The sequence below is a fragment of the Patella vulgata genome, chromosome 1, assembly GCF_932274485.2.
Source record: "Patella vulgata chromosome 1, xgPatVulg1.2, whole genome shotgun sequence".
In the NCBI taxonomy this organism is placed as follows: Eukaryota; Metazoa; Mollusca; class Gastropoda; family Patellidae; genus Patella; species Patella vulgata.
The window spans coordinates 59,277,660-59,304,245 of NC_065879.2; the positions used below are offsets into that span (position 1 = coordinate 59,277,660).

Here is a 26,586-nt window from a genome sequence, read left to right on the forward strand (position 1 = left end):
CAAAACAGATATTTTATTCAAATGAAACAGATTTATAATGTTTTTAAAATTATGATATTTGATTCCAATCAACAAATAGAATGAACTAATTCGATCATACAGATACCTCAAAATGGTTTCTAACTTGTACGGTTGCAGAGAAATAGGCGATTTTCTACAAGTCATTTTTCAAGGTTTTTGGTCTATAAAGGTGGCAATTATTATAGGATTTACATAAAATTTTCACCATGTGATGATGCTATTTCTGATTTCATAAACCAATTTAACATTTTCATTATCACCGGAAGTAATGTAATTTTGACAGGATCACTGACATGTAGCAAATGAATTGATTGCTGGATTTGGTTGTTTCTGCGTCCATTTTATTTCATGTGTGCAATGCTTATGTGGAAACCTGTTTAACGGTTTCATTGGTACCGGAAGTGACATAAGTTCAAGGGTAACGTGGCACCGGTGAAACCCGTCATTACTGCTTCGCAGTTCTAGTTCTTATTATTATTATTCTTCTTTTGTTTTGAGTAGATCTCAGCAACTGATTGTCGGATCGTTACGATTTCTTCGGTTTTATCGGAAAAGTGGGTGTGACTTAGAGGATAAAGCTATTTTGAACGTTCTGCGACAATGCGAAATGTCCGAAATCACCGAAGCTATCGTTTTTAGAAATATTGCAGTAATTTTAACAATAATCATTGGATTTTAACTTTCGATGCATTTTGGCATAGCCGGAGACGGGGCACATAGCTACGCTACTTTTGATTTTTGATTTTCGGCAAATCTTCGCTGATATTAGGCGCTAAATTTAGAAAATTTAAATTTTTACAAAAAACTTTTTTATTTATGAATATTTTTTAATCGTGTTTTACACAAATATAACGAGACCTCTGACTTGGGCAAAAATGTGAAAATTTTTTGTCTCGGTAATTTTCCTTGGCCCCCATTGGCTAATTCAGTTTTTCAGTCCTAGATTAATTATTTATTGTTCGATTTGTATAAAACAAAGTTCATATGCCCCGTTGTCTCAATTGTCATTTTTTTTGTTACCAATAGTGTTATCTGTCGGCACCGGAAGTGGCGTAAATTGACAAAAAACTACAATTTTGACAGTTAGGTACCATTTTTCGAAAGCAAATATTATTTTTTTCAAATCTGGTATAACTGAAATTGTGCGCCCTTTAAAGGCGCACAAAATGTTGGGACCATTTTTTTTAATTTCGATTCCGTTTTCGGGCTATTTCGATTAAAAGGTGAAAAAAGGTGTAAAATTAAGCTATTTACAACCCATTCAGCGTTTTCATATTTTAAAATATTACTTCGTAACTTTCATAAACTCGTAGCAATAATCTATACGGAGAGAATGTATGTGAAAATTAATTTGTAATATGCGCAGTTGCCGAGAAATGGGCAATTTTGCATGAGTCACTTTTTACGCTAGTTTGCCTGTAAAAGAGTCAATTATTATTCGATTTTCATAAAAGTGACACCATTTGATGTGTAATGTCAATTTTAACTAGGTCAAACCAATTTAACATTTTCAATATCACCGGAAATGACGTAATTTGGGCAAAAATTGTATTTATAGCCTTCGAAACCAGTAATTTATTCAAATGAGTCATATTTGTTATTTGTTTAAAATTTTGATATTTGATTCAAATCAACTAATACAATGAACCCTTACGATCATATAGATATCACAAAATGGTTTCTAACTTGTTCAGTTGCGGAGAAATAGGCAATTTTCAACAGGTCACTTTTTAAGGTTTTTTTGTCAAAAAAAGTGTCAATTATTATTCGATTTTCATGAAATTTTCACTGTGTGATACATAATGCCATTTACGATATCATACAAGTAATTTAAGATTTTCATTATCACCGGAAGTAACGTCATTTTGGCAAAAACTGTATTTTTAGCCTTCAAAACAGATATTTTATTCAAATGAATCAGATTTGTAATGTTTTTAAAATTATGATATTTGATTCCAATCAACAAATAGAATGAACTCATTCGATCATACAGATACCTCAAAATGGTTTCTAACTTGTACGGTTGCAGAGAAATAGGCGATTTTCTACAAGTCATTTTTCAAGGTTTTTGGTCTATAAAGGTGGCAATTATTATAGGATTTACATAAAATTTTCAACATGTGATGATGCTATTTCTGATTTCATAAACCAATTTAACATTTTCATTATCACCGGAAGTAATGTAATTTTGACAGGATCACTGACATGTAGCAAATGAATTGATTGCTGGATTTGGTTGTTTCTGCGTCCATTTTATTTCATGTGTGCAATGCTTATGTGGAAACCTGTTTAACGGTTTCATTGGTACCGGAAGTGACATAAGTTCAAGGGTAACGTGGCACCGGTGAAACCCGTCATTACTGCTTCGCAGTTCTAGTTATTATTATTATTCTTCTTTTGTTTTGAGTAGATCTCAGCAACTACTTGTCGCATCGTTACGATTTCTTCGGTTTTACTGGGAAAGTGGGTGTGACTTAGAGGATAAAGCTATTTTGAACGTTCTGCGACAATGCGAAATGTCCGAAATCACCGAAGTTATCGTTTTTACAAATATTGCGGTAATTTTAACAATAATCATGGGATTTTAACTTTCGATACATTTTGGCATAGCTGGAGACAGGGCACATAGCTGCGCTACTTTCGATTTTTGATTTTCAGCAAAAATTCGAAGATATTAGGCGCCAAATTTCGGAAATTTAAAATTTTACAAAAAACTTTTTTATTGATGAATATTTTTTACTCGTGTTGTGCACAGAATTAAAGAGTCATCTGACTTGCGCAAAAATGTTAAAATTTTTTGTCTCAGTAATTTTCCTTGGCCTCCATTGGCTAATTCAGTTTTTCAGTCCTAGCTTAATTTTTTATTGTTCGATTTGTATAAAACAAAGTTCATATGCTTCGTTGTCTCAATTGTCATTTTTTTTATTACCAAAAGTGTTATCTGTCGGCACCGGAAGTGGCATAATTTTACCAAAAACTACAATTTTGACAGTTAGGTACCATTTTTTGAAAACAAATATTATTTTTTTGAAAAATTATATGACTCAAAGAGTGTGTCCTTTAAAGGCGCAAAAAATGTCGGAAGCAGTTTTTTTAATTTCTTTTTCATTTTCTAGCAAATTGGATTAAGAGGTGAAAAAAGGCGTAAAATTGACCTATTTACAACTCATTCAGGCTTTTCAGATTTTAAAATATTTTTACGTAACTTTTATAAACTTGTAGCTATAATCCATACGAAGAGAATGTATGTGAAAATTAGTTTGTAATATAAGCAGTTGCCGAGAAATAGGCAATTTTGCATGAGTCACTTTTCACGTAATTTTGGCTGTAAAAGAATCAATTATTATTCGATTTTCAATTTTCTTTCGCCATTGGATGCCTAATGCCATAGTGGACTATGTCAAACCATTTTACCCCTTGCGCTGCCACCGGAAATGACGTCATTTGCTCAAAACTTAAATTTTAGCCTTCAAAAAACAATATTTTATTCAAATGATTCGTATTTGTTATTTTTTTCAAATTATGATATTTGATTCTATTGATCAAATAGATTGAACCCATACGATCATACAGATACCACAAAATGGTTTCTAACTTGTACGGTTGCAGAGAAATGGGCGATTTTCCTTAAGTCACTTTTCAAGGTTTTTGGTCTATAAAAGTGTCAGTTATTATTCGATTTTCATAAAATTTTCACCATATGATATCTTGTGTCATTTATGATTTCATAGAACTAATTTAACATTTTCATTATCACCGGAAGTAACGTCATTTTGGCAAAAACTGTATTTTTAGCCTTCAAAACAGATATTTTTTTCAAATGAGTCTTATTTGTATTGTTTTTAAAATTATGATATTTGATTCCAATCAGCAAATAGATTGAACCCATACGATCATACAGATACCAGAAAATGGTTTCTAACTTGTACGGTTGCAGAGAAATAGGCGATTTTCTACAAGTCACTTTTCAAGGTTTTTGGTCTATAAAAGTGGCAATTGTTATTCGATTTACATACAATTTTCACCATGTGATGCCCTATGTCATTTCTGATTTCATAAAAGTAATTGAACATTTTCATTATCACCGGAAGTACAGTACACTTACATGTAACAAATGTATAAAATGAATTGATATTGCTGGATTTTGTTGATTCGGCGTCCATTTTATTTGATGTGTGCAATGCTTATGTGGAAACCTGTTTAATGGTTTCATTGGTACGGGAAGTAACATGTTTAGGGTAAAGTGGCACCGGTGAAACCCGTCATTACTGCATCGCAGTTCTAGTTATTCTTATTATTAGGGTTTCACACTGCGAAGCTTGTGTGAAACACTATTGTTTTTGTTAAAATTATTATTAGGGTTTCACACTGCGAAGCTTGTGTGAAACACTATTGTTTTTGTTAAAATTATTATTCTTATTATTATTATTATTCTTCTTTTGTTTTGAGTAGATCTCAGCAACTACTTGTCGCATCGTTACGATTTCTTCGGTTTTACTGGGAAAGTGGGTGTGACTTAGAGGATAAAGCTATTTTGAACGTTCTGCGACAATGCGAAATGTCCGAAATCACCGAAGTTATCGTTTTTACAAATATTGCGGTAATTTTAACAATAATCATGGGATTTTAACTTTCGATACATTTTGGCATAGCTGGAGACAGGGCACATAGCTGCGCTACTTTTGATTTTTGATTTTCGGCAAATCTTCGCAGATATTAGGCGCTAAATTTAGAAAATTTAAATTTTTACAAAAAACTTTTTTATTTATGAATATTTTTTAGTCGTGTTTTACACAAATATAACGAGCCCTCTGACTTGGGCAAAAATGTGAAAATTTTTTGTCTCGGTAATTTTCCTTGGCCCCCATTGGCTAATTCAGTTTTTCAGTCCTAGATTAATTATTTATTGTTCGATTTGTATAAAACAAAGTTCATATGCTCCGTTGTCTCAATTGTCATTTTTTTTGTTACCAATAGTGTTATCTGTCGGCACCGGAAGTGGCGTAAATTGACAAAAAACTACAATTTTGACAGTTAGGTACCATTTTTCGAAAGCAAATATTATTGTTTTCAAATCTGGTATAACTGAAATTGTGCGCCCTTTAAAGGCGCACAAAATGTTGGGACCAGTTTTTTTAATTTCGATTCCGTTTTCGGGCTATTTCGATTAAAAGGTGAAAAAAGGTGTAAAATTAAGCTATTTACAACCCATCCAGCGTTTTCATATTTTAAAATATTACTTCGTAACTTTCATAAACTCGTAGCAATAATCTATACGGAGAGAATGTATGTGAAAATTAATTTGTAATATGCGCAGTTGCCGAGAAATGGGCAATTTTGCATGAGTCACTTTTTACGCTAGTTTGCCTGTAAAAGAGTCAATTATTATTCGATTTTCATAAAAGTGACACCATTTGATGTGTAATGTCAATTTTAACTAGGTCAAACCAAATTAACCCTTTCAATATCACCGGAAATGACGTAATTTGGGCAAAAATTGTATTTATAGCCTTCGAAACCAGTAATTTATTCAAATGAGTCATATTTGTTATTTGTTTAAAATTTTGATATTTGATTCAAATCAACTAATACAATGACCCCTTACGATCATATAGATATCACAAAATGGTTTCTAACTTGTTCAGTTGCGGAGAAATAAGCAATTTTCAACAGGTCACTTTTTAAGGTTTTTTGTCAATAAAAGTCTCAATTATTATTCGATTTTCATGAAATTTTCACTGTGTGATACATAATGCCATTTACGATTTCATACAAGTAATTTCAGATTTTCATTATCACCGGAAGTAACGTCATTTTGGCAAAAACTGTATTTTTAGCCTTCAAAACAGATATTTTATTCAAATGAATCAGATTTGTAATGTTTTTAAAATTATGATATTTGATTCCAATCAACAAATAGAATGAACTCCTTCGATCATACAGATACCTCAAAATGGTTTCTAACTTGTACGGTTGCAGAGAAATAGGCGATTTTCTACAAGTCATTTTTCAAGGTTTTTGGTCTATAAAGGTGGCAATTATTATAGGATTTACATAAAATTTTCACCATGTGATCATGCTATTTCTGATTTCATAAACCAATTTAACATTTTCATTATCACCGGAAGTAATGTAATTTTGACAGGATCACTGACATGTAGCAAATGAATTGATTGCTGGATTTGGTTGTTTCTGCGTCCATTTTATTTCATGTGTGCAATGCTTATGTGGAAACCTGTTTAACGGTTTCATTGGTACCGGAAGTGACATAAGTTCAAGGGTAACGTGGCACCGGTGAAACCCGTCATTACTGCTTCGCAGTTCTAGTTCTTATTATTATTATTATTCTTCTTTTGTTTTGAGTAGATCTCAGCAACTGATTGTCGGATCGTTACGGTTTCTTCAGTTTTACTGAAAAAGTGGGTGTGACTTAGAGGATAAAGCTATTTTGAACGTTCTGCGACAATGCGAAATGTCCGAAATCACCGAAGCTATCGTTTTTAGAAATATTGCAGTAATTTTAACAATAATCATTGGATTTTAACTTTCGATGCATTTTGGCATAGCCGGAGACGGGGCACATAGCTACGCTACTTTTGATTTTTGATTTTCGGCAAATCTTCGCAGATATTAGGCGCTAAATTTAGAAAATTTAAATTTTTACAAAAAACTTTTTTATTTATGAATATTTTTTAATCGTGTTTTACACAAATATAACGAGTCCTCTGACTTGGGCAAAAATGTGAAAAATTTTTGTCTCGGTAATTTTCCTTGGCCCCAATTGGCTAATTCAGTTTTTCAGTCCTAGATTAATTATTTATTGTTCGATTTGTATAAAACAAATTTCATATGCTCCGTTGTCTCAATTGTCATTTTTTTTGTTACCAATAGTGTTATCTGTCGGCACCGGAAGTGGCGTAAATTGACAAAAAACTACAATTTTGACAGTTAGGTACCATTTTTCGAAAGCAAATATTATTTTTTTCAAATCTGGTATAACTGAAATTGTGCGCCCTTTAAAGGCGCACAAAATGTTGGAACCAGTTTTTTTAATTTCGATTCCGTTTTCGGGCTATTTCGATTAAAAGGTGAAAAAAGGTGTAAAATTAAGCTATTTACAACCCATCCAGCGTTTTCATATTTTAAAATATTACTTCGTAACTTTCATAAACTCGTAGCAATAATCTATACGGAGAGAATGTATGTGAAAATTAATTTGTAATATGCGCAGTTGCCGAGAAATGGGCAATTTTGCATGAGTCACTTTTTACGCTAGTTTGCCTGTAAAAGAGTCAATTATTATTCGATTTTCATAAAAGTGACACCATTTGATGTGTAATGTCAATTTTAACTAGGTCAAACCAATTTAACATTTTCAATATCACCGGAAATGACGTAATTTGGGCAAAAATTGTATTTATAGCCTTCGAAACCAGTAATTTATTCAAATGAGTCATATTTGTTATTTGTTTAAAATTTTGATATTTGATTCAAATGAACTAATACAATGAACCCTTACGATCATATAGATATCACAAAATGGTTTCTAACTTGTTCAGTTGCGGAGAAATAGGCAATTTTCAACAGGTCACTTTTTAAGGTTTTTTGTCAATAAAAGTGTCAATTATTATTCGATTTTCATGAAATTTTCATTGTGTGATACCTAATGCCATTTACGATTTCATACAAGTAATTTAAAATTTTCATTATCACCGGAAGTAACGTCATTTTGGCAAAAACTGTATTTTTAGCCTTCAAAACAGATATTTTATTCAAATGAATCAGATTTGTAATGTTTTTAAAATTATGATATTTGATTCCAATCAACAAATAGAATGAACTCATTCGATCATACAGATACCTCAAAATGGTTTCTAACTTGTACGGTTGCAGAGAAATAGGCGATTTTCTACAAGTCATTTTTCAAGGTTTTTGGTCTATAAAGGTGGCAACTATTATAGGATTTACATAAAATTTTCACCATGTGATGATGCTATTTCTGATTTCATAAACCAATTTAACATTTTCATTATCACCGGAAGTAATGTAATTTTGGTACCGGAAGTGACATAAGTTCAAGGGTAACGTGGCACCGGTGAAACCCGTCATTACTGCTTCGCAGTTCTAGTTCTTATTATTATTATTATTCTTCTTTTGTTTTGAGTAGATCTCAGCAACTACTTGTCGCATCGTTACGATTTCTTCGGTTTTACTGGGAAAGTGGGTGTGACTTAGAGGATAAAGCTATTTTGAACGTTCTGCGACAATGCGAAATGTCCGAAATCACCGAAGTTATCGTTTTTACAAATATTGCGGTAATTTTAACAATAATCATGGGATTTTAACTTTCGATACATTTTGGCATAGCTGGAGACAGGGCACATAGCTGCGCTACTTTTGATTTTTGATTTTCGGCAAATCTTCGCAGATATTAGGCGCTAAATTTAGAAAATTTAAATTTTTACAAAAAACTTTTTTATTTATGAATATTTTTTAGTCGTGTTTTACACAAATATAACGAGCCCTCTGACTTGGGCAAAAATGTGAAAATTTTTTGTCTCGGTAATTTTCCTTGGCCCCCATTGGCTAATTCAGTTTTTCAGTCCTAGATTAATTATTTATTGTTCGATTTGTATAAAACAAAGTTCATATGCTCCGTTGTCTCAATTGTCATTTTTTTTGTTACCAATAGTGTTATCTGTCGGCACCGGAAGTGGCGTAAATTGACAAAAAACTACAATTTTGACAGTTAGGTACCATTTTTCGAAAGCAAATATTATTGTTTTCAAATCTGGTATAACTGAAATTGTGCGCCCTTTAAAGGCGCACAAAATGTTGGGACCAGTTTTTTTAATTTCGATTCCGTTTTCGGGCTATTTCGATTAAAAGGTGAAAAAAGGTGTAAAATTAAGCTATTTACAACCCATCCAGCGTTTTCATATTTTAAAATATTACTTCGTAACTTTCATAAACTCGTAGCAATAATCTATACGGAGAGAATGTATGTGAAAATTAATTTGTAATATGCGCAGTTGCCGAGAAATGGGCAATTTTGCATGAGTCACTTTTTACGCTAGTTTGCCTGTAAAAGAGTCAATTATTATTCGATTTTCATAAAAGTGACACCATTTGATGTGTAATGTCAATTTTAACTAGGTCAAACCAAATTAACCCTTTCAATATCACCGGAAATGACGTAATTTGGGCAAAAATTGTATTTATAGCCTTCGAAACCAGTAATTTATTCAAATGAGTCATATTTGTTATTTGTTTAAAATTTTGATATTTGATTCAAATCAACTAATACAATGACCCCTTACGATCATATAGATATCACAAAATGGTTTCTAACTTGTTCAGTTGCGGAGAAATAAGCAATTTTCAACAGGTCACTTTTTAAGGTTTTTTGTCAATAAAAGTCTCAATTATTATTCGATTTTCATGAAATTTTCACTGTGTGATACATAATGCCATTTACGATTTCATACAAGTAATTTCAGATTTTCATTATCACCGGAAGTAACGTCATTTTGGCAAAAACTGTATTTTTAGCCTTCAAAACAGATATTTTATTCAAATGAATCAGATTTGTAATGTTTTTAAAATTATGATATTTGATTCCAATCAACAAATAGAATGAACTCCTTCGATCATACAGATACCTCAAAATGGTTTCTAACTTGTACGGTTGCAGAGAAATAGGCGATTTTCTACAAGTCATTTTTCAAGGTTTTTGGTCTATAAAGGTGGCAATTATTATAGGATTTACATAAAATTTTCACCATGTGATCATGCTATTTCTGATTTCATAAACCAATTTAACATTTTCATTATCACCGGAAGTAATGTAATTTTGACAGGATCACTGACATGTAGCAAATGAATTGATTGCTGGATTTGGTTGTTTCTGCGTCCATTTTATTTCATGTGTGCAATGCTTATGTGGAAACCTGTTTAACGGTTTCATTGGTACCGGAAGTGACATAAGTTCAAGGGTAACGTGGCACCGGTGAAACCCGTCATTACTGCTTCGCAGTTCTAGTTATTATTATTCTTCTTTTGTTTTGAGTAGATCTCAGCAACTGATTGTCGGATCGTTACGATTTCTTCAGTTTTACTGAAAAAGTGGGTGTGACTTAGAGGATAAAGCTATTTTGAACGTTCTGCGACAATGCGAAATGTCCGAAATCACCGAAGCTATCGTTTTTAGAAATATTGCAGTAATTTTAACAATAATCATTGGATTTTAACTTTCGATGCATTTTGGCATAGCCGGAGACGGGGCACATAGCTACGCTACTTTTGATTTTTGATTTTCGGCAAATCTTCGCAGATATTAGGCGCTAAATTTAGAAAATTTAAATTTTTACAAAAAACTTTTTTATTTATGAATATTTTTTAGTCGTGTTTTACACAAATATAACGAGTCCTCTGACTTGGGCAAAAATGTGAAAAATTTTTGTCTCGGTAATTTTCCTTGGCCCCAATTGGCTAATTCAGTTTTTCAGTCCTAGATTAATTATTTATTGTTCGATTTGTATAAAACAAAGTTCATATGCTCCGTTGTCTCAATTGTCATTTTTTTTGTTACCAATAGTGTTATCTGTCGGCACCGGAAGTGGCGTAAATTGACAAAAAACTACAATTTTGACAGTTAGGTACCATTTTTCGAAAGCAAATATTATTTTTTTCAAATCTGGTATAACTGAAATTGTGCGCCCTTTAAAGGCGCACAAAATGTTGGAACCAGTTTTTTTTAATTTCGATTCCGTTTTCGGGCTATTTCGATTAAAAGGTGAAAAAAGGTGTAAAATTAAGCTATTTACAACCCATCCAGCGTTTTCATATTTTAAAATATTACTTCGTAACTTTCATAAACTCGTAGCAATAATCTATACGGAGAGAATGTATGTGAAAATTAATTTGTAATATGCGCAGTTGCCGAGAAATGGGCAATTTTGCATGAGTCACTTTTTACGCTAGTTTGCCTGTAAAAGAGTCAATTATTATTCGATTTTCATAAAAGTGACACCATTTGATGTGTAATGTCAATTTTAACTAGGTCAAACCAATTTAACATTTTCAATATCACCGGAAATGACGTAATTTGGGCAAAAATTGTATTTATAGCCTTCGAAACCAGTAATTTATTCAAATGAGTCATATTTGTTATTTGTTTAAAATTTTGATATTTGATTCAAATGAACTAATACAATGAACCCTTACGATCATATAGATATCACAAAATGGTTTCTAACTTGTTCAGTTGCGGAGAAATAGGCAATTTTCAACAGGTCACTTTTTAAGGTTTTTTGTCAATAAAAGTGTCAATTATTATTCGATTTTCATGAAATTTTCATTGTGTGATACCTAATGCCATTTACGATTTCATACAAGTAATTTAAGATTTTCATTATCACCGGAAGTAACGTCATTTTGGCAAAAACTGTATTTTTAGCCTTCAAAACAGATATTTTATTCAAATGAATCAGATTTGTAATGTTTTTAAAATTATGATATTTGATTCCAATCAACAAATAGAATGAACTCATTCGATCATACAGATACCTCAAAATGGTTTCTAACTTGTACGGTTGCAGAGAAATAGGCGATTTTCTACAAGTCATTTTTCAAGGTTTTTGGTCTATAAAGGTGGCAACTATTATAGGATTTACATAAAATTTTCACCATGTGATGATGCTATTTCTGATTTCATAAACCAATTTAACATTTTCATTATCACCGGAAGTAATGTAATTTTGGTACCGGAAGTGACATAAGTTCAAGGGTAACGTGGCACCGGTGAAACCCGTCATTACTGCTTCGCAGTTCTAGTTCTTATTATTATTATTCTTCTTTTGTTTTGAGTAGATCTCAGCAACTGATTGTCGGATCGTTACGATTTCTTCGGTTTTATCGGAAAAGTGGGTGTGACTTAGAGGATAAAGCTATTTTGAACGTTCTGCGACAATGCGAAATGTCCGAAATCACCGAAGCTATCGTTTTTAGAAATATTGCAGTAATTTTAACAATAATCATTGGATTTTAACTTTCGATGCATTTTGGCATAGCCGGAGACGGGGCACATAGCTACGCTACTTTTGATTTTTGATTTTCGGCAAATCTTCGCAGATATTAGGCGCTAAATTTAGAAAATTTAAATTTTTACAAAAAACTTTTTTATTTATGAATATTTTTTAATCGTGTTTTACACAAATATAACGAGTCCTCTGACTTGGGCAAAAATGTGAAAATTTTTTGTCTCGGTAATTTTCCTTGGCCCCCATTGGCTAATTCAGTTTTTCAGTCCTAGATTAATTATTTATTGTTCGATTTGTATAAAACAAAGTTCATATGCCCCGTTGTCTCAATTGTCATTTTTTTTGTTACCAATAGTGTTATCTGTCGGCACCGGAAGTGGCGTAAATTGACAAAAAACTACAATTTTGACAGTTAGGTACCATTTTTCGAAAGCAAATATTATTTTTTTCAAATCTGGTATAACTGAAATTGTGCGCCTTTTAAAGGCGCACAAAATGTTTGGACCATTTTTTTTAATTTCGATTCCGTTTTCGGGCTATTTCGATTAAAAGGTGAAAAAAGGTGTAAAATTAAGCTATTTACAACCCATCCAGCGTTTTCATATTTTAAAATATTACTTCGTAACTTTCATAAACTCGTAGCAATAATCTATACGGAGAGAATGTATGTGAAAATTAATTTGTAATATGCGCAGTTGCCGAGAAATGGGCAATTTTGCATGAGTCACTTTTTACGCTAGTTTGCCTGTAAAAGAGTCAATTATTATTCGATTTTCATAAAAGTGACACCATTTGATGTGTAATGTCAATTTTAACTAGGTCAAACCAATTTAACATTTTCAATATCACCGGAAATGACGTAATTTGGGCAAAAATTGTATTTATAGCCTTCGAAACCAGTAATTTATTCAAATGAGTCATATTTGTTATTTGTTTAAAATTTTGATATTTGATTCAAATCAACTAATACAATGAACCCTTACGATTATATAGATATCACAAAATGGTTTCTAACTTGTTCAGTTGCGGAGAAATAGGCAATTTTCAACAGGTCACTTTTTAAGGTTTTTTTGTCAATAAAAGTGTCAATTATTATTCGATTTTCATGAAATTTTCACTGTGTGATACATAATGCCATTTACGATATCATACAAGTAATTTAAGATTTTCATTATCACCGGAAGTAACGTCATTTTGGCAAAAACTGTATTTTTAGCCTTCAAAACAGATATTTTATTCAAATGAATCAGATTTGTAATGTTTTTAAAATTATGATATTTGATTCCAATCAACAAATAGAATGAACTCATTCGATCATACAGATACCTCAAAATGGTTTCTAACTTGTACGGTTGCAGAGAAATAGGCGATTTTCTACAAGTCATTTTTCAAGGTTTTTGGTCTATAAAGGTGGCAATTATTATAGGATTTACATAAAATTTTCAACATGTGATGATGCTATTTCTGATTTCATAAACCAATTTAACATTTTCATTATCACCGGAAGTAATGTAATTTTGACAGGATCACTGACATGTAGCAAATGAATTGATTGCTGGATTTGGTTGTTTCTGCGTCCATTTTATTTCATGTGTGCAATGCTTACGTGGAAACCTGTTTAACGGTTTCATTGGTACCGGAAGTGACATAAGTTCAAGGGTAACGTGGCACCGGTGAAACCCGTCATTACTGCTTCGCAGTTCTAGTTACAATTTATAATTGACACCGGAAGTGACACCATCTTGTCAAAAATTGAATTTTAACCTATAAAATCATTTTTTTTTTTAAATTGATAATTTCTTGCTATGTATTGAAAATGTGAACTTTTAGTTTAAATCAACATATCAAATAAAAGGATGCGAGCATATAGATATCACAAAATGGTTTCTAACTTGTTCCGTTGCGGAGAAATAGACGATTTTCTACAAGTCGCCTTTCTAGGTTTTTGGTCCATAAAGGTGTCAATTTTTATTCGATTTCATACTCCAACCTCGAGGGTTTTCTCCGGGACCTCCGGTTTCCCCCCACTGCTAAAGACCCCTACGCACAAGAGAATTGTTGAAATAGGATAGAACCATATGTTAGTCCCGAAATGAAGTTAAATTTCATATATTTAAATATCTCTCTCTCTCTCTCTCTCTCTCTCTCTCTCTCTCTCTCGCGTCTTCTCTTCCCGAGAAATAACCAGTTTTGTCAGTATCACCTTTAAGGTTTTTTCGCATTTTAATAAGGCTTTATAAAGGGTTAATTCTGCTTAAAATTTTAATCAAGCTTCTGTTATGGAAAGAACAATCGAATTGGTTATTTCTGTAATCCAATTTAATTATTTTGTTGTTAACGGAAGTGAACTCATCGTGTCGAGACTTTGTTGTATAAATGAAAATGATATTGCTGGATTTAAAGGCTAATTCTGCGTCCATTTTAAAACACGTTTGCAATGCAAGTAATGAAATCAGTTTAACGTTTTCATTGTTTTGGGTAGTGACGTAAGTTCAAGAATAACGTGGCACCGGTGAAACCCGTCATCACTGCATCGCAGTTCTAGTTAGGCTTTTACCATTGGAAATGGCCAAAGACTATTTTATTACTAAGATTGTGAAAGACTATTGTTATTACTAAGATTATTATTAGTTTTTATACTACTGCGTAGTTTAAAATCTATTGTTTTTGTTCGGATTATTAGTTTTTATATGGAAGACCAAACAGCTTTTTATTCAGTATTCGTAGTTCTTAATTCTTATTTCTTCATTTGTTGTCGTATTTCGACATTTGTACACTAAAATTGTACATTTGTATCTTAAAATCAATATTTGTTTTACAAATCAGACATTTGTCATATCAGACTTGTAAAATGTATTTTAATTGTATTTTAATATAAAGATAAAATTTATTTTAGAAAATCAAAAATTAGCCTACATCTACATTTCATCAGAGAAATACAACGAAAAACAAATCTGGAACAACAAACTTCTAAATACAAATCTCCAAATACAAATCTTACAAAACATTTCTCCAAAAACATTTCTTCAATAACAATTCTCCAAAAACATTTCTCGAAATCCATCGAACCGGAATATTATGACGACATACGCGGAAATCAACCTGGCATACAATAAGTCACCATACAATAAAGGAGAATCGAGCAAGCATATATACAATAAGAAAAATCGCTCGATGACCGTGGCTCTAGTATTACATGATAATCCCCCCCCCCCTCCACACGGCCCCACTAACTTAATAGTATTTAGCGTCATCCAACTGTAATACCCTTTTCAAGCTGTGTAAATTTAAATGTGCCAGAATATAATTTACATTTCTGAAAAGGTAAATGAAACTTCTTTTCAGTGGCATTCTGTGTGATATCTGGAATGGTGTATTTTGACATTTAAGACCCCACACCTACCAATCAATTAATAGAGTTTAATAGCGTACAACTTTTCAAGTTATTTTCTGGCACATTTATATTATTTATATACATTGAAAAGAGATCAAAGTTGCACGGTACTAAACTTTATTAAGTGAAGGAAGGGGCGGGATATTTAAAGTTAAAAAAAACGATCTTAATAAAAATTCTCGATATCTGTTCATATACAGCTGAAAGTATGTTTATTGTTTGCTACAAAATTGAAATTATTTTCTTGCACATTTGTAATTATATACCTTGGAAAAAGAACAAATTGAAATGGCACTAACATGTATTAAATGGGGGGGGGGGGGTATTTAACGTCAAAATACGGGCCATAACACAAAAATACAAGATATTGGGGTGCATATCATTAAAAAGGTTCGAATACTTTTTCAAAATTGTAAAATATTTCGGACATATTCATATTTACGCACCTTGTTAAAGCAGATATAATTTGGATCGTCTAAACTCTATTTAGTGAGGGGAGGGGGTATTTAAGAGTCAAAATACGCGTCTTAATACGACATTCCAGTTATCGTAAAATGCTTCACCCGAAAGTATTTGTCTATCTCTCTTTGAATATATGAGTATTAGCTATTTGACTGGCACATTCATGTAATAGAAGAGATAAGGCCCTCTTTCGTTTGTCCAAAGAAATATGTCGCTATCAAATCAAATAATAACCCAATTACTAAAAATAGACTACTTTCAATTTTATTTTATGCTCGATCAGCCTAACAATATATATATATATCTTGAATTTATGTAATGAAATCGTAAATAACATTAGGCACGCGATTTCAGATTTCACTAAAGTCACGGTCATCCAGCGATATTTCTTTTTGTAAATATGTTTGCTCGATTCTGCTTTGTTGTATGATGACTTATTGTATGCCAGGTTGGTTTCCGCTTATGTCGTCATAATGTTCCGGTTCGATGAATTTCGAGAAATGTTTTTGGAGAAATGTTTTGCAAGATTTGTATTTGGAGATTTGTATTTAGAAATTTGTTGTTCGAGATTTGTTTTTCATTGTATGTCTATGATGAAATGTAAATGTAGATTATTTTTTTGATTCACTAAAATAAATTTTGTCTTTATATTAAAATATAATTAAATTAAACAAAATACACTTTACAAATCCGATATGACAAAATGTCTAATTTGTGAAACAAGTAATGATTTTAAGATACAAATAATGATTTTAAGATACAAATAATGATTTTAAGATACAGATAATGATTTTAAGATACAAATAATGATTTTAGTGTACAAATATCGCAATACGACAACAAATGAAGAAATAAGATGTAAGGACTATGCATTAAGAACACTGAATAAAGAACGCTGAATAAAGAGCTGTTTGGTCTTCCATATTTTTATACTACTACGTATGAAATTATAACCTTCGTAATGAAAATCTGAACCTCATTCTACCATTTTGTAAAACCAGTTCATATTCTAATAGTTTCTTTCCCTGCACAATTAAACTTTGAAAATATTAAAACCTCACAAATGTTAAGTACATTTAAATTGGGTCTTTTACGTGGGTATCCTTTAATTAGACCACTACTATATTATAATACTGTAAATAGGAAAGAGAATATTATCCATTGTCAATTAAGAAATAAAGCTAGTAACTTAAATAATCACTTATTCTACCATTTTATTAGTGAAACAAAAGTGTGTCCTAGGTGTAATTCTGCAGACGAAGATAATAACCATTATTTTTTCATATGTCCAGCATACTCTGCCCCAAGAACAATTCTCAAAAATAATACACCACCTTAAACAAAATGTTACAATTGACCTGATCTTATATGGCAACCCCACTCTTTCAGATAATACCAATTCTAACATATTTGAAATAGTGCAAAAATACATAAAAGACAGCAAGAGATTTTACCACTTTAACATTTAAAACTTAAAATGACACTCCAAGAAATGTATATATGTTTGTAACCTACTGCCTGTACATATGTCCACCATTGTATTGTAAATATAAGATTTAACTATTTTATATATTTGGAGAGAACTTATATAGGCCTTTGCCTGTTGTTCAATTAAATTCAGCTTACTGAATAAAATATTGTTTAAACTAACTATCGTAGTTTAAATCTAAACTGAAGACTCATCTGTTTAGTAACACATATAAATAGAATCATGCGCCTACCATTGTGTAAATATGATTGTGCAGCGCTTAGAAATAACTATTGTTATAATGTAGCGCTTTAAAAATGAAATTATAATAATAATAATAATAATAATAATAATCGAAAACTATAGAAGGCGTTGTATTTGAATATTAAATATTAATAATCGTATTGTTGAAATTATCGTAAACTGGAAACCCACAATATTAGCTTAACTTAAAATCAATAAAAGCATCGGTTGAATCGCAACATTTTAATACGGGTTTAACATTTTAATATGAGGATCTGACAAACCTAGAATTTTTTTTTCTGTTACGTCCAAACGTAAATGCATAAAAAATATCAACATACTTTGTATCTAAAGTTCAATGCAAATGAAATGGGGTTTAATGTCTTACTTTTGCTGCATCGACTTGGCTAATGATGAAAGGCATACGCCATACAGTTTGCTTTGACTTAAATTTTGCCCGGACAAGCGGCGCTACGGCTTACTCTTATATATCGAATTCCAAATGTCATGGGTTCTTTTACGTGCAGCCAACGTGTACACGGAACTTTTCGTCTCATACAGTGCAGGATAAACAGCGTGGGTGGCCGGGGATAAAGCAAGGGGGGTGAATTAACAAAAATAGCGTAGATTCAATTTTGTGCATTTTTTCTGGGCGAGTAACACAACACGAGTTAAATAAAACAGATATGATTGCGAACCAACAGTGAGGTATTCCATAATTACAGGCCACACCTTGCTCAATTATTGGTTTCTCTTTACCTAATAATAATTTAAAGTACTTGACCTGTTAAAAATAAAGGTATCTATTTGATCTATTTGTTAAATGGTTTTGTTAAATATTATTATCTTTCTGTATTTAAAACAAGCCAGTCTGTTGATACAACTAGCCGATTTTCGTGTATATTGTGTACGTGTACATCGTTATTTCCGTAATTTGTGCTGGATTCCGACTTGATCTGTTGTTTTAGCCAATATAAATATGCTTTGTCTAGATGATAACTGATAAGGAAGTATACAAGTTAAGATTGTCATTAGATCATAAAAACTACATTCGTCTGTCGCCTTGTTTGTAGCCTAGCTATTACTTATTATTTTTCCTATATCATAAATTTGCTCATTTATATATGGTGACTGATTAGTAGCATGTCGTGATGTCGTGGTGTCGCCCTTCATAAGGCGACAACCCGACATCACGACATTATAGCCCGACACTACGACAACACGACAACCCGACATCACGACATTTTTAACCCGACACTACGACATTTTCACCCGACACCACGACATTAAGAATGTCGTAATGTCGCGTAAAAATGTCGTGATGTCGTGATGTCGGGTTGTCGGGTTGTCGACTTTATTTATCAATGTTGAAGCGGCCATGAATAATAGAGTGCTGTCCCTTGTCGAGATCAAGTCAGCCCTCACTATCGCATCCTTCACTAAGAATACTTACCCTTCACTAACTGCGAATCAATCAGGCCCTCATTACCAAATTTGCTGGATGACCATGACTTGGGTGTAATCATTTGCTCGGTATGGGCTAATTCGAGCCTTCGATAAATAAAATGAATTGAAAGTAGTCTATTTTTAGTAACCTATTTCTTTGCTCAAAATAAAAATGCTTTTATCTCTTCTAACGTATGGTATTATGAATGTGCCAGAAAATAACAAGTAGATTTAAAAAGCCACAGAAACCCATTTTCCGGTGATGTATGACACAATAACTGGAATTTCGTATAATAAATATATTTTGACATTGAACACTCGCCCTTCCCACCACTCTCTTTAATTCAGCCAGCGAAGGCTACCAAACATGTATCAATTTAAATTTAAAAAAGTATATATGCATTCCGCCGAAAATATAATAAATACATTTCAAGAGAGGATTAACTTTACTTTTCAGTATAGATATACGGAATTTTGGATTAAGCCCCGCATTTTTATTTCAAACCCCCGCCCCCTTTCACTTTTCAGGGCAAGTAAATATAAATGTGCCAGAAAATTAACTATATATTTGAACGTACTTTCTACTGATATGTAGCATGATATCTAGAATTTCGTATTAGAACCCGTAATTAGACATTGAATACCCCTACCCCCCACGTAATTACTTAATAGAGTTCAGTATTATCCAAATTTGATAGTTTGTCAAGGTAAGTAAATATAAATGTGTAAATATAAATATTATTTATATATTTAAAAAGAGAAATGAAAGTGCTTTTCAGTAATATATAACATAATATCTGGAATTGCGTATTAAGACCCGTATTTTTACTTTGAATACCCCCACCCCCTTATTTAATAGATTTTTGTACCCTTCGTCTTTGATCACCTCTCAAGGCAAGTAAATATAAATGGGCCAGAAAATTATTTATATATTTTAAATGAACGGTGAACGTGCTTTCTACTGCTATGTAGCATGATATCTGGAATTTCGTATTAAGACCCGTAATTTGGTAGTGAGGGCCAGCTTGATTCGCGGTTAGGAAAGGGTAAGTATTCTTAGTGAAGGATGAGATAGTGAGGGCTGACTTGATCTCATGGCCGCTTCAACATTGATAAATAAAGCCGACAACCCGACATCACGACATTTTTACGCGACATTACGACATTCTTAATGTCGTGGTGTCGGGTAAAAATGTCGTAGTGTCGGGTTAAAAATGTCGTGATGTCGGGTTGTCGGGTTATCGTGGTGTCGGGTTATAATGTCGTGATGTCGGGTTGTCGCCTTATGAAGGGCGACATCACGACATCACGACATGATACCAATCAGCCACCATACCTCTACATGAGACATTATTTCACATTCATTGACAATCCCTTACCTTGAACTTATATTTGTTTGTATTACTATACATAAAAGTACGCAACTCAGGTCGTATTTCTATGCCTGGTATTGTCATGTCTAATATTAAATATCTTCGCTGGTATGGATATCATCTTACACACCTATGTTATGTTTTGTTTAACCAGTCTTCAAAAGGCCTTTCAATATTAACATGATATTTTCCGACAGGCAGAACGAGTCTATCACGCAGGTCGCATGATTGATTTTTCTCTAACTTATGTTTAAAATAAAGTACATGAACTCTTCATTTCGATAAGAAATAAAGGCACCGATTTCCTCTATTTTGATGTGTTAAATGGTTTTGTGAAGTTGATATCTGACTGTATTTAATATTCTGCACTCGTAGAAATGTCAGTATGTTTCTGGAGTTTAACGTCCACTTCCACCAGGGGTTATATCGTACACAAGATGTTAATACAACTGGGTTTCCTTTAAATAGTCAACTGCTTATTAAGAGACATAGAAAAGGGAGTTAATGTCCACTTAAAACAAACTAGGTCATTTCGGGGCTACCATACTTGTCACGTACAAGTCGACTGCTTGAGAACAAAACGATACGAACCTTGGTACTATGTGAACTTCAGCTTCTAACATGAAAGACATAACAAACCTGACCGGAGTTCTGTAGAAGCGAAAATTACCGCGAACGTCACTGTTTAAGATCGCCAACCACCCTTGAGTAAAGTATTATATCATTATAAGGCACAACATGATAAATCGCTCTTCTGAAAGCGGGACAGATTACACCAATAATTGTGAATTTAATTTGGTGTACGACATGAGGCTGTGCTCCTTTAAAGCTGTACGAGTCACCTAGTAAATAAATTAATTTTTAATTTATTTCGATCTAGTATTAGTACTCTACAAGTATTTGACATTATATTAGACCATAGATGATCAGTTCCTATAGAATAAAGTGAAAAGGCATTGGGGAAAGGCATATTGGTCCAGAAAGTGTTTACATCGACCAATCCTTCAGTTCGCATTACTTTTGCATTGATTTCATGTCTCATCTTCTTTCTATGATCGTCAATCATAAAGGATATATTTCAAATCTGTCCACGAACGTTTGGTTCATTTTCATATTTCATATGAAAACTTATTGTTTCTGTTAAGGTTATTAAGCTCTCATATTTCATATGAAAACTTTGTTCTGTTTTGTCATTGTTTCTGTTAAGATTATTATGCTATATGAAATGTGAAAGCTTATTGTTTCTGTTAAAGTTATTATTATAAATATATATTTTTTTTTTGTTCTTCTCCTCTAAATCTTATATCTCAGAACCTAACCCTAGGATCTTTCTGAAACTTTGACCTCCACCCCCGCCAGCCCAGAATGGATGGTGGCTTTTGTTTAAAAATATTTTCAAAACGTTTTACGAATCCAAAATCACCGAATTTTACTGGAAAAAAACAATTGACCTACGTAGCTGTAATTTTGTGACTATTGACCTATTTTACTCATTCCTTTTTCTGGAAGTACCTTGAAACATTTACTTTAAATCTGCTATTCCCGATTTTCGAATTTCAAATATTACGTCATTGACAGCTCATCCCTGAAGTAAAAGTCAACTTGACAACTTCTTTATCACGATTTTCATAAAATTTGCCATGTAAGTAGACCTAGCTGATTTGACTCGAACTATGTCATTAGAATCTTTGTTAATCTCCTTTTGGAGAAATTAAGGGTCACAAAATCGAAAAAAAAGTAGGCCAGATTGCCTTTACTAGCTAAGACACTACTGATGCGTACACAAAATATGAAGTTTGTCGATGGAACCGAAAGTGCCACCACCTTGAACCGTGAAAAATTCATAAGGCTTTTACATTATTTTACTTACAGACACGGGAGTTAGATTTTCAGAATACATTTCTGGATAGCCTGGATAGTCGAATTTTTGGTATTCGAAGATTTCAAAATTTCGATTTTCCACTTTAACGTTTTTCGTGCCGACGAAGTTGTTTATGAATGAAAAATTCGCATTAATGGCGTGGAATTAATCGGAATGGGCCGCTGTTTCGTGAATTCGTCTCCTATTTCTGAAATTAGTACATTGCTGTATAGCATAGTTCAGGGTCGAATTTTTGGTACAAGAAAATCTCAAACTTTCGAATTTCTTTATATTCAAAAACTTTGAAATCAGGTCAAATATTCATGGCAAACAGGTCATTTGGTGCCTATTTTGGAAGATGGTATTCAAAGGTTCTGAGCAACTTTTAAAATGTTAAAACAGGAAATTTCGCCCGGTTGAAATGGTTACCTTTATAACTTAGTTATAATTCTTTTCTGGTTAAGATACCTGACAATATAAATAACAACTAATGGTGAGTGATGCCTAGTCATCATTAATCCGTAACATCTATCTGGAAATTTGGCCGGTTGAAATCTTTCTCGTTATAACTCGTTATTAAGAATTTTTGGCCGATCTTAATAATTCTTTTTTTCTTTTTAAGATTCTTGACTTGTGACGATAAATATGAAAGCTTTCATATCTGCCTGGCAGATCTAGTTATTATTTTTTTTTATTTTAACCCCCCCCCCCCCCTGAAAATCTTATATCTCAGAATCTAACCATAGGATCTTTCTGAAAATGTGACCTACCCCCATCCCCCTCCCCAAGAATGGGTGGTGGCTTTTTACGAATCCGAATTCACCGAAGCTTACGAACGAAAAAATTAACAATGCATAGTCGTAACTTAGTCGTTTTTAACAAATTTTACTAATTCTTTTTTCTTTGAGTAGCTTGACAAAATTCTTTTTCACCAGTAATTTCGGATTTTCGAAGTTGACACGAATTTGACAACTTCTTTTAATATTAGCACGATGTCATTAAAATTTTCTATGTTATCTCCCCTTGTAGAAATTAAGGATCAAAGTTTTCCAAAAAATCAGATAAAAGTAGGTCAGATTGCCTTGAAATTTAATTTTTAAACTAGTTAAGACACTATTGATGCATACACAAAATATGAAGTTTGTCGATCGAACCGAATGTACCACCATCTTGAAACGAGAAAATACCCTACGGCTTTACATTATTTTACCTGCAGACATGGGAGTTACATTTTCAGAATCCTTGAAGGAATTCCTAGAAATCTATCGGAGCAGAATTTTGATTTCGGTTAACTGATGGTCACCATTTTGAATTGGATATGAAACATTGTGAAAAATCCACATTAACGGGCTTGACAATAAACACAATAGGCCGTAGTTTTAATACAATTCTGGATAGCCTAGCTCAGGGTTGAATTGTTGATATTTGAAAATTAGAAAATTTCGAATTTCCACTTTGACGTTTTTCGTGCCGGCAAAGTTATTTACGAGCGAAAAATCGACATTAACGGCCTGGAAATATTCAGTTCGTGAATTCGTCTCCTTTTTCCGAAAGTAATAATTTTCTAGATAGTCTTACCCAGGGTAAAATTTTTGATATATAAAAATAGAAATTAACGGCTTGGAAATATTCCGAATAAGCTCCGTTTCGTGAATTCGTCCCCTTTTTCCGAAAGTAATAATATTTCTAGATAACCTTATCCAGGGTCGAATTTTTTGGTATATACAAATTTTAAAATTTCGAGTTTCGTCTTTGAAGTTTTTCGTGCCGACAAAGTTGTTTATCGGACATTTTTTTTCTTCATTTTAAGAAACTTGAAATCAGGTCAAATGTTGATGGCAAAGGATTAAATAGGTCATTTGGTGCTTATTTTGAAAGTTTTGTCAAACTTTGTTGGTAAACAAAGGTTCTGTGCACTTTTTAAAATGCTGAAACGGGAAATTTTTCGTTTGTGATATCAGATTTTATTCTAAGCTACCCTGTTATATTGTTTCAATGGCATTTATTAATTGAGCTGGAATAAAATAGTCACACTTGTATGGAATACAATTACTTATTACTCAGCGACGTCCCGACTAGGCTTCTCAAGTCATTATCAAGCAATGATAAAATATGAAAATATAACAAGACAATATATACATGTACACACCAATTCTTGGTTAATGCTGACCAATTGATATTAAAATGATATGAGCAAACACTTTACCTGAACTTTACACAAATTATTAATAGATAGCTTGTTGTGGAGTATTTACAATGATCTGATCAGATTTAATAATGACAACACCCTAAAAAGATAAAATTTGATTGGTATTATAAACCAAAAATGTTGATATGTGCATGTTGATTGTTGATGTGATTCCACTTAAATACGAAAACCCTTAGAAGTATAGAACAAAGACTCCACAAATCATCAATGGTCTCCTGAAGGCCGACTGTTTAAATTAGTGAGTAGTATTAACACTGGATGCTATAGTGATTTGGAAAAGCAGAATCAGCAAAATAATAGAAAATTATATCAATAATCAATTCATTTTCTTTCAGGGTTCGTGATTATTAAAACCTGATCAAATCATTGTATATACTCCACAACAAGTTATCCATTAATCAATGTGTGTTAATTCCAGCTAAAGTGGTCTACATGCCGTATTGAATGTTGTTACTAGCATTAAGCTTTTATAATCCCTAACTAAGTTAGGTCTTCGTTGGTTACATGTAATTAAACGGCATTTCTGGTTGGTCAGCATTAACCACGTATGGTTGTCTACATGTATATATTGTCTTGTTTTATTTTCATACTGCCAAATAATAGGCTAACATATTACTGTGAAAGTAATGGATGAATTAGTCCAAATCAAAATGGATATAGACAAGAGCGCTCCACTGTTGATCATATTGTAAGGTTACATCATGACATCATGACTTCACTATCTAAAAAGAACGATTATCTATGTGTAGTATTCGTCGACCTGACCAAGGCATTTGACTTGGTTTGGGTGGATGGTCTACTTAAAAAAGTACATGGACTAGGGGTAACAGGACGAATGTTCCACTGGGTCGAGGATTTTCTAAGCGATATGCAAATACAAGTTAATGTAGGTCTCTCAATTAGCAATAAATACGAACTCGAAAATGGCACACCCCAGGCTTCTGTTTTTTCAATATCACGATTAATGACCTTCAGTCTAATAACTACACTAAGAAACTTATTGACGTAGCAGTCTACGCAGACGACAGTTCAATCTGGCATGCAGCGAATAACTACGGTACCATTAGAACGAGAATGCAAGAAGTCTTAGACAAATTGTCAAAATGGTCTAATGACTGGGGATTTCGAATATCTGAAAGCAAAACAGTAGGCATGTTCATCTGTAGGGATCATAGGGAGGTGTCGTCTATGAAACTGGAATTGAACAATATCCGAATTGAATTTAAAGATCAGGCATAGCTTCTAGGGGTGACCTTTGATCGCAAAATGACTTTTATACCACATATTGAAAATATTGTTAAACGAAGACAGAATGTTCTGAACGTCATGAGATGCTTGACGGGCATATCATGGGGAGCAAATAAAACGACCCTGCTAATGATATTTAAGTCCATGATAAGATCAATATGTGACTATGGTTGTGTCGCTTTTGCGAGTGCAAATAAAACAGCTCTTGCTAAACTAGACAGTTTACAATATCAGGCAATAAAGATAGCAACGAAGGTCTCATTTGGCACAAAAAGGGAAAGTCTATTGCAGGAAGTTGGTGAAATGTCACTCAAATTGAGGCGAAACGAACTGGCATTGAGATACTTGACCAAGTTACAGTATCTTGGGGACAGCTGTCCAACATCTAAGTGTACAAAAACATCAAGGAGAAAATTCAAAAGAAATATCAAATTGGAGACTCAGCCGTTCGGTCACCTAAGATTAGATCACTATCAGATTACTGACAGGGTATTTTCGTATCAAGCCCCATGGACTTTATTAAATCCAAACTATGACATAAGCCTAGGTTACATTGTCAAGAATAAAAAAAAATCCACAACACGCTATTATGCTATCAAGGGAATTCTTGAACGAAAAATGGTCATCGCATGTGAAAATATACAAGGACGGGTCTCAAGATCCAAACACTACCAAAACTGCATTAGGTGTAGTCATTTCCGAATTTAATATTAATATATCATAAAGGCTACCAGATGGATGCTCTATCTATACAGCAGAATTAAAGACAATATCCATAGCTCTTGAGTGGCTCGTGTCATCCACCGTTCAAAGAGCAGTC

The 26,586-nt window shown here is 32.8% G+C and overlaps 1 protein-coding gene across 2 annotated transcripts in view; it reads right to left on the minus strand.

Moving 5' to 3' along the window:
- LOC126808776 (neurogenic locus Notch protein) overlaps positions 1–26,586 on the minus strand; it is a 429,826-nt gene that overhangs the window by 380,692 nt on the left and 22,548 nt on the right. The window lies entirely within an intron of this gene.